The sequence below is a fragment of the Mus pahari genome, chromosome 9, assembly GCF_900095145.1.
Source record: "Mus pahari chromosome 9, PAHARI_EIJ_v1.1, whole genome shotgun sequence".
Taxonomy (NCBI): Eukaryota; Metazoa; Chordata; class Mammalia; order Rodentia; family Muridae; genus Mus; species Mus pahari.
In genome coordinates this window covers 11,254,472-11,264,934 of record NC_034598.1, presented here as the reverse complement: position 1 = coordinate 11,264,934, position 10,463 = coordinate 11,254,472, and the positions used below count along the sequence as shown (strand labels likewise).

At 42.3% G+C, this 10,463-nt stretch overlaps 1 pseudogene; it reads right to left on the bottom strand.

Annotated features, from left to right (window-relative positions):
• Nucleotides 1-8,111: 8,111 nt before the first annotated feature.
• The window catches only part of LOC110326731, an 8,717-nt pseudogene continuing 6,365 nt past the window's right edge, over nucleotides 8,112-10,463 (bottom strand).

The window sequence follows — 10,463 nt, the reverse complement described above, 5'->3', positions numbered from 1 at the left end:
TCTGAACAAGAATTGTGGAAAGTTTTCATGGAATTACAAGTATTTCAGGAACTATACTCATATTAATATGCTCGTACTACAAAAATCTCTACACTGTGTCCATTAGATCTTATGAAATTCACTTGTTTTACACACAAAACTCATGAAAAAGAGAGTGAATAATGAATGCCGATAGATGAACTTATTGCTCTGAACTAGAATTGTGGAAGTTTTTCATATATTAACCAGTGCGAATTTTTCTTATACCTCAGTGGTGCGAGTTCAGTCATGTGACATCACCACAAAGGTGCTGGGAAATGTAGGTTCTTGCTGGCCGTGTATAGCTAAGCAAGGTGGGAGTTAGAATACTGAGCTTAAGAGAAGGGTTTCAGCAGAGTGGTTAATGTTTTCAATAACTTAGATTATTGTTTAGGCTTCAGGCCTCAGGAGTAAGCCTTCTGGGTGATTTAAAAGGCATTTTCACCTTCTTAGCTGAGTGGGATTTTTAAAACAACTTCCCTGGGTTTGAAATGTTTCCTAGCTCTACCTGAGTAAAGGCAGTGGCTTGTTTCCTTGCAGCTGCCAAGGTCCTATTTCCTAGAGCTGAGCAGGTGGAGGCTGTGGTGTCACGTGATTTGGGAGAGCACTTACCTTGAGTTTGGTTTCAGTTAAGTAAACCTGACTGTGTGAATGTCTTTGCAGATCTCTTGGTGTGAATCAGGGAGCACTCTAGGCTCTGCCGTTTCTCAGCCTTTCTCACTTGCCCTAGCAAGGAGTCACATTTTTTTTTTTTTCCGATATTTTTCACTGTTGCTGTAGCTTGAGTTGTTTTCAGCAGCGAGGTTCCTACTAACAGAGTCACTTGTTAACTTCTGCACTTTTGCTTCCTGAGATGGTGTCTGATAAGGGTGGGGAGAGGGGGGAAGTGTTGTATACTTAGACATCAGACACTGTACAGTCTTGAGACTTATAAGTCTAAGACATGGGTTCTGTAATGGAGGAGGGAGTGCTTGTCACTCCCCTCTGTGCTCTGATCACTCACATTTCTTACCCCAGCAACTTCTGCCATACTAGGCTTGAGGTTCTGTCCCCAAGGTACACGTGGGATGTGTGCTGCCACTCTCTGACATAAGCTTGGTTATTTTACTCTTCTTGGACCAGTAGATTTCCAGGTAAAGAAAGGAATTAATATACAGAGGAGGTGATGAGCCTTGACTGCTATGGAGAGCTGGTGGCGCTTCTGCCAACTGAGGGCAATGGGGAGAATATGTGGATCCTGAAGTCCCTGGGTGAGTGCTTCCCATGCCTGTTGCTGATCGCACAAATGCAATGACAACAAGAATTGGAAACCAGACATTCAGCTTCCTGAGCGTTGGAGGCCTATGTTGCTCTACCAGTCAAAGAGTCTTGAGTGGGAAAAGTGTGACTCAACATGAAAGTGAATCTGGTTGATGTGAGGAGGAATAGTGTCCCTTACAGCCATGGGGCAAATTGTGGATGATAGCTGTGTCTAATAAGTCAGCGATTCTTTTTACTGATTTTAAAACCATCACCGTGAAGAATCTGTGACAGAACGTGGCAATGTTAACGTGGGGGCACAGTGGCTATGAGCAGTGCTCTGGATGGACAGTGGCCGATGCTGCCAGTGTTAGCCCTGTCTTCCCTGTACTCAGTGTTTCCTCTTGGGTCAACCAGACTTCCAACTGCGACGCTGCTTAGAGGCCATCAAAGCCCACTCTACCCATGTAAAGGAGGGAAGGAGTGTCAAGGAGTTAGGACCCCAACCAAGAGTACTGACCAGTCTGGATACATACCTCTTGAGGTTAGGACTAAACAGAGATTCGGAGTGAACTTTGCCCGTGGAATCAGGTTCCAAGTGTCCAGGTAGCCATCTGTTTAATTACATGACCTTTATTATCCTTCTTCCTAGGGAGCTTGCAGGCTGTCAGAACCCAGAGTTCTGTATCTAGACGGCCAGCTGCTTGCTTATAGGGTCTGAGCAAACACCTCCCTCCAAGCTGCAAAAATGAACTCTCTAGCCTGAGGGGGGGGGTTGGGGACTTTAGGAAAAATTATACCCATGCATAAAGGCAGGACCCTTTGTGGGCAGCAGTGTGTATTGGGAGTAGAACGAAAAGGGCAGTTAGAATGTTCTGGTACAAAATTCCAAAGGATCTAAAGGCTCTAAGATTGTACCAGGCTTTCAGGTCACTCTGCTAGTAAATTTGTCAAAGTAGAACAGAATCTGTCTCATTTGATCATTTGTTGAGTTATATTTCAAAAATTTGGACATTTGAGACACAGCCCTCAATTTGTATTCTTGTCCCCAAAGCCAGGATATGTTAGGGACCTGCTCAGAAGTCACTATGTAATCAGTGGCCTTGACGAGCCAAAGGGGGCCCTGTGCAGGAGCCCAGAATCCTTTGCAAAAGTAATTCTCCAACTCAGCCTCTCCTCCAGTGCTTAGAGAAAAGCACGAGAGACTTGGGCATTACTATCCTGATGAAAAGACGGAAGTCACTGGAGATGATTAATCACCAGTTTGCCTCTCTCATTTAGTAGCACTGCTTTTCACTAAGGCAGCTGGTAATTGGATCCACCGTTGCCCTCTGGTCCAAAAGAGGACAGCTGTTGCCATTAGCACATTCCTCCAGCTATAAATGAACAAGGCAAGCCCCTGAAGTAAGAGCCATCCATTACTTGGCAACCTCCAGGCTGTTCTGATACCTTCCATATATGGAAAAGTGTCCAGCTTTGCCCACAGCAGCAGCTCACGTGCGACTCTCATGCTTGGCTGTCTTTGTTACACAGGAGTATGTTTATATTATTAACAACATGGAATAGTTAATCTGGGTAGCACTCTAGGAACAGGTCAACATGGACATATATGTTCTACCCATGTATACATGGGCAAATATTCACTCTTAATTAAATATATTATAATATATAAATATATAATACATAGAGATACGATATAATATATATAATTAAATATGCTAGTAAATAGTGGAAAGCTAATATTTTCTCCTCCCTTCCCCCATCTCCATACCCTGCTTTAGGCATTGGTACAAGCATTTTTCAATTTAGCATGGTTTGACTTGGGACTTTTACTTTATAATGATGTGCAAGTGAGGTGCTTAGTCAACTTTCTGCAGCTGACAAAACACTTGAGAAAATGAACTTAGTAATGAACTCAGTAAGGCTTATTAGCTTATACTCAGAGGCTTCAGTCCAGGGCTGGGGCCTGCTGGTGCTCTTGCCCCGTGCTGAAGCAGAGCCTCGTGGCAGAGTGCACAGTCCACAGCTGCTCTGAGAAGCAGAAGAGGAAGGGGTCAGGTCCCAGCATCCCCCTCCAGGAATACCTGCTGTCACTCACCTTCATTCCATCAGGCACCAGCTTCTGAAAGCTCCTCTGCCTCTCTGAGAGCTACAGGCTAGTAATCAAACCTTCAGTCCATGGGGCTTGGAGCACACTGCAAACCATAGCAGAGAGCAAAGCACATTCAGTAATATTTCAAGTCTATACCCACTTCTAACATGAAGTGAATATAAGTTGGCTCCCTTGTAGACCCTGCTGTCATGAACTTACTCTATGGTAGAACTACAGGTTCCATGCACTATAATTTATAAGATGATTTAAGGAAAATCTGACCATAGAAGGCTCAGCATCAGGAAGGCTCTTAGCAAGTGCTTATCTCTCTCATCCCGGGTGGATGCTCTATTGTGGACCACGCAGAACATTTCCTGAATCATGACAAGTTTACCTCATTGTTTGTGGCCTGTGCTTGGATCCTCTCAGGATCCTTTTGACTGATTTATGTGCCAACATTCAGTGTATGCCCCTCTCCTGGGTCTTCACGTTTCTAATTTGCCAGTTCATGGATTGACAGAAGTTTCTTCCCTTTTCACACGTTCAAATCTGGGAAAGAAGACATGCCTGGAGAAAATTCCACTGTGGTTAAGAACATGCCACTGCAGAACATGCCAGATGCTAAGAAACATGCTAACGTGCTCTGTAATGATCTTCAACCAGTCACATGTCCCAGCTGAAACATGATTGAATCATCGTGGGTACTCTGCCGTCCACAAAGGGTTTCTATTTCAGCTAATTCTGTAAAAACAGAAGAGAAATGAAAACAATTTCTATTTCGTGGTTGTTCATCCTCTCTGAGTCTCTGCCTTACTGCATCTCCATCTTTGGCTCTGCGACCAGCTAGTTTGTCTCTTTTCATGCATTTTAGTGAGTCTGCAGACACGGGAGAACTAAAAAGCAAAATCCAGGAAGGGCTGGTGGTTTGGGGCTCAGTGGTAAAGAGCTCACCTAGTGTTGGTGAGGTCCTGAGTTCAATCCTTTATACAACCAAAACCAAAACAAGCACAAACAGGTCTGTCAGAAGATGGTTTACATGTCTTAGGGTAGTACAAACTGGCAAGGAACAGAACCATCGCAGGGATTGGAGCTATGCCATGGCAGAGTGAACCTGCATTACTTCAGAAGTCTTTTGGTACCACCTAATACAAAAGATCAACCTCCAGGGTGAGGCAGATAATCAGAGAAAATAAGAAACTGATATACTGTGTGTTGGGGCTGTGGTGGAGAATATGTCTGTGGGTGTAGAGGCCGAGGACACCAGTATCCTGTTTTCTCACTCTCCTTCCCTTAAGACAGGGTCAGTCACTGCACCTAGAGTATGGCTGGCAGCCAGGAAGACCCAGCAATCCTCTTGTCTCTGCTTCCCATGGTGTAGAGGTTTCAGGGATGCATAGCTTTGACGTAAGTGAATTCTAGACACCATTATTTCCTCTGTATCTTACATTTTAGGTCGTATCCAAAAGTTTTAGTCAGTATTATATATAATATATATAAAATAAATATAATATATGTAACATATAGGTATATTATATATACTATGTATATATAGAATATATATTATATATGTACATATATACATATTTGAATTTAGGTCCTTGAGTTTTGCAACCAGCATTCCTATTTACTAAGCCATCTTCTAAGTCCTGAAATTGTTGTTGTTGTTTTTTTTTTAAACAGGAAAGGGGACTATAAAAATAATTTCAAGTGGTTCTGTCTGACTTCCTGTCTGTCTATTATCTATCTAGATAGTATCTCTACGCAGGCTCTGGTTGACCTGAAACTTAATATATGAATTAGGATGGCCTTGAACTCACAGAACTTGATTTACTTCAACCTACTATGTACTGGCGTTAAAGAAGGGAACCAAAATATCCAGGCGTGTATGGATAATTTAAATATAGAAAACAGAATTGGACTATTCAGCATCAATATGCCTTAGTGTCTTTGTAATTTTCAAATATGAAGGTGAGTATTTAGTAAGACCATGGAGATTAAGAGGTTCATCTTAAACTGTTCTAAAACTAGAGAAATGGCAGCAGGCAAGGCTACATGCTATCTAGGCAGGTTCTGCATTCTCAGCTGAAATTCACCATTGGATTTACACGTAGTAGTCAAACATGATCTTACAGTGACTCATAAATATTGTCATCCTTTCAAATTATTTATTATTCAAGAAAATAAGCAGAAAGAAAAAATTCTCTTCTCTTCACTTTTCTTGCTAATACAGGGCCTCTATGTACTCTAGGGTGTCCTTGAGCTTAGCAAGTTCCCAGGGGACCCTGGAACTCACAATTCTATCACCTTAGATTCCTGAGTGCTGGAATTATAGGTATATATTACAACAGCAACTAAAAATTTAATTAATTTTTCTTCTCTTTTTTAGAAAAAAATCATTTAAATTTTGTCTCATAAAAAAAATATATATTTTTATTATTTTCTTTATTTACATTTCAAATGCTATCCCGAAAGTTTCCTATACCCCTCCCCCGCCCCTGCTCCCCTACCCACCCACTCCCACTACTTGGCCCAGGCCTTGCCTTGTGCTGGGTCATATAAAGTTTGCAAGACCAAGGGGCCTCTCTTCCCAATGACGGCCGATTAGGCCATCTTCTGCTACATATGCAGCTAGAGACACAAACTCAGGGGGTACTGGTTAGTTCATATTGTTGTTCCACCTACAGGGATGCAGCCCCCTTCAGTTCCTTGGGTACTTTCTCTAGCTCCTCCATTGGGGACCCTGTGTTCCATCCCAATAGCTGGTTGTGAGCATCCACTTCTGTGTTTGCCAGGCACTGGCATAGCCTCACAAGAGTCCGCAATATCAGGGTCCCTTCAGCAGAATCTTGCTGACATGAGCATTAGTATCTAGGTTTGGTGGCTGATGATGGGATGGACTCCCAATTGGGGTAGTCTCTGAATAGTCCATCCTTTCATCTTAGCTCTAAATTTTGACTCTGTACCTATAACCTTTCATGAGTATTTTGTTCCTTATTCTAAGGAGGAATGAAGAATCCACCCAGTGGTCATCCTTCTTGGTTTTCTTCTGTTTTGCATAATGTATCTTGGGTATTCTAAGTTTCTGGGCTAATACCCGCTTATCAGTGAGTGCATATCTAGTGACTTCTTTTGTGATTGGGTTACCTCACTAAGGATGATATCCTCCAGATACATCCATTTGCCCAAGAATTTCATAAATTCATTGTTTTTAATAGATGAGTAGTACTCCATTGTGTAAATGTACCACAGTTTCTGTATCCATTCTTCTATTGAGGGACATCTGGGTTCTTTCCAGCTTCTGGCTATTATAAATAAGGCTGCTATGAACATAGTGGAGCATGTGTCCTTATTACCAGTTGGAAGATCTTCTGGGTATATGCCCAGAAGAGGTATTGTTGGGTCCTCCGGTAGTACTATGTCCAATTTTCTGAGGAACTGCCAGACTGATTTCCAGAGTGGTTGTACAAGCTTGCAATCCCACCAGCAATGGAGGAGTGTTCCTATTTCTCCACAACCTCACCAGCATCTGCTGTCACCTGAATTTTTAATTTTAGCCAATAAAATATATTTTGATCACATTCTTTCCCATCCCCCAACTCCTTCCAGATTTTTCCTCTTTCTCTACCCACCCAACTTCAAGTTCTTTATTTCTGTCTCTCTCAAAATAAAACAAAACAAAATAAAACCAAGAAGAAGAAGAAGAAGAAGAAGAAGAAGAAGAAGAAGAAGAAGAAGAAGAAGAAGAAGAAAACAAACTAGCCAAAACACCCCCAAACCAAGAAGATAAAAACAAAACAAAAAGCATGTAAAAAACATGGAGTCTGTTTTGTGTTGACGACTACTCCTAGGCTTGGGGCCTGCCCTGCAGTGTGGTTGGAATAGACCTACTCTCACTGCACTGGAGAAAATGGATTTTCCGTTCCCAGCAGCTATCCGGTGCAAATAGCACTGTGATAAGCGAAGGGACTTGTGTCTTCTTCCCCTTCTCTACGTTGGGATTTTAGTCTGCTTTGAACTTTGTTCAGGTCTTGTACAGACCGACACCGTCTCTGTGAGTTCATATGTGTAGCAGCCTTGTTCCTTCGAGCCAGCCACTATCACTGGCTTTGAGAATCTTTCCGCTTCCTTTCCCACATAGGTCCTTGAGTCTTGAGAGAAGCGGTTTGTCAGAGACATTTCACAGAGCTGATTACTCTAAAGTCTCCCAGTTTCTGCACGTTGTCCAGCTGTGGTCCCGGTGTTGGTCACCATTCACTGGAGGTGAAACTTCTCCATGAGGGTTAGGCGATATATCGGTCTATGGGTGTAGCAATATATCCACACTAAATCATCCAGACAGTTTATTGCTATGTTTATTGCAGAAGTTTCCTTTAGCAGTAGGTTTCCCGCTAGGGCCTATGACCTATCTAGTTTTAGGCTTTTGGCCACTTTAGCAGTTATTCTTTAGTGTGGATTCTGTTTCATGCAATGGGTCTTAAAACCAATCAAAAAGTGGCTTGTTACTCCTTTAACATCTGTGCCATAGCACATCTGTATCACTTGCATAAGGCCACCGTTGTAGGTCACAGGGTTTGTAGTTAAGTGGTATCGAGGACTAATTTTTCTCCTCTGGTATTATGCAAAATACCTTCTAGCACCATGAATACCAGTCGGCAGGGGTAAAGCCTTTTTTAAAAGTTCTTCACATTTTTATTCTTTGTGCACAAAGACTAGCATGATCAGTTCCACTTGGTAGTCAGTCGAATAATCCATACAAGGTTGCTTAGTACAACTTAATGAAGCCTATGTCCTTCACATACTGACGGACGCACTGACAGCACATGTTCAGCCCGTATTTGCGGATCAGACCATGGCAGTCGGGCAGACGCGGCAAGAGCAGGAACCCTGGCCAAACTTCCGTGGGTGACCCATCTTGCCTTCAGATGCCCAATGAGGAAAAAGGTAAAGCTTTTAGCTAAGTGCCAGCTCAAGTTCTCCATGCTTGATGACATAAGTAAGTGTATCTTCAGCAATAGGGCATTACTATCAGATTATGAAGAGTGATGTAACTTTGGCAGTAATAAAATTTTATTTTTAAACCAAGAAATTTCTGTCTGTGTTACCTATGTTTACTTACCATTTTTCAATAATTAGGAAAAAAATGGATAATGAAAACCCCAATAAAACATGAATTTAGAAAAATTAAGTCTTTCAAAAAAGAATTCCATGTATATATTTTTTTAATCCTTTACAAAATAATTTAGTTTGTAATGCTGTGTAGGATCATTCCTAGGAGTCTTTGTTTTAGACAATTGATTACTCTCCCAGGTTGAGAGTTGAAAATAGGAATACCCTTATGTGGTTTTAAGCAGAAGGAAGTGTTTTTCTTCAAAATTCCTGGAAGGACTGCAGGCCGCCATTGACAGACAGAGACAGCACAGCCCGTTTGTTCTAACACCAGCTCTAACACCCACCCTCCTCTCAGCAGCTTTATGTGTTAAACCAAAAGCAAAGAAAGGCCAAAGCTATGCATAATCTTTACAGATGCTACAGGCAAAGGGAGATGGTACGAGATGGTCGTGTGCCGCTTTGAACAAGGGCTCCTGTGTAAGAACACAGCTGTGATGTGGTTGATCTGGAGGCGACAAACGTACCTTGTGTTCTAGGTCAGGAAAGTGGCAACCTTGAGTCGCTTTTTTGCCCCTCGTGAAACTTATTATCAAGAGATACCAACATGCTGCCAAGTCAGGGTGTAAGTTTAGGAATGATGTAAACAATTTGAAAGACAGAGACAAAACAAATATATTTGTTGCCTTGCCAGAGAATATTTAAATATTTAGCTGGGCTGTGTCTTTTATGCTCCAGAAACTTCCACACTGGCAATCTTTGTAACTCTTAGAGTAAAACTGCGGAAAGAGGCTAGGAGAGGGTCACCCTGACTTCCGGCCTGTTTAGTACCTTCTGGATTGTTCTCGAGGAGAGATCGTCTCATGCGTGCAGCCTCGCATAAACTGAAACTGAAAGGACAAAGCGAATAAAGCTCAGCCTCTTGCACTTTAGGCAGCACTAACGAACATCTTTATATTTATATGTCTTCTAATATCTTAATAACCACACCACCCTCACGATCCCCGCCTCTGCATCCTTTCCATCTACATAGTCAAAGGCAAACAGTCTGTTTAGGTTAGAAGATGTTATTTGGGAGCCATTCTTATAAGATTCGGGTGGAAGCAGGCAGGGACAAGAGAAGCCTTCCCTGGCTATCCCTGGGAGCTCAGCCACACCTTCTCACTGGGAGCAAGGACTTTCACTGTGGCAGGAGGTGTTTGTTTCTGGGTCACAGCTCTCTATTGACACTTGTTTTTGTTTTGTTTTGTTCTCTTCTTCTTTCTGAATGACTCAGATGTTGGTCTCTTGCTCTGGGTTAATGGCAGGAACAAATCATAGGGCCCAATGTTGCTAGGCTGGAAGGAGTGGACGTGACAGCTAGCACTCACTGGAGGAAGTTAACATCTGGACGCTGGAACGCCTAAATCTGGTGACTCAGCCACCCTGCTTTCAAATACTTGCATGTTATGTGCCCATAAACATCTGGCACTTCCTGGAGTGGTAATAAAGTTCATGACAAAGATTTGGGTGTCAGTATTCTCTCTGTTAGGGTATTAGCCATAGTGGTGATCAATTCTGAGAATGGATGGACTGTTATTAATTGCTTACAACTGTTGAAACTTAGCACATGCCGGGCTCAGCCCTACCAGTTTATATAGCATAATACTGTGAGAGTTATATTGTCAGGTTTTCCCTCTTTTATTCAAAATAGTCATTTCTCCCATGAAATCAAAGTTTGCCTTGTAATTGGCCAGTACTCATTTTAAAAATTAGTTCAAACGGAGTCCAGTTAGACAGAAGGGGATTCCAGGAGTGTTCACAGAACAAGTGTTATTAGCAGAAATCACAAAAAGGCAAAAACCAAAATTTAGCAGGCATTGAACCTTAACTCAGAGTAACTATGCATGTTTTAGAAAGTAGGACACTCAACAGAAGTTTAGAAGACAAAAAAAAGCTGGGCGTGGTGGCGCATGCCTTTAATCCCAGCACTCGGGAGGCAGAGGCAGGCGGATTTCTGAGTTCGAGG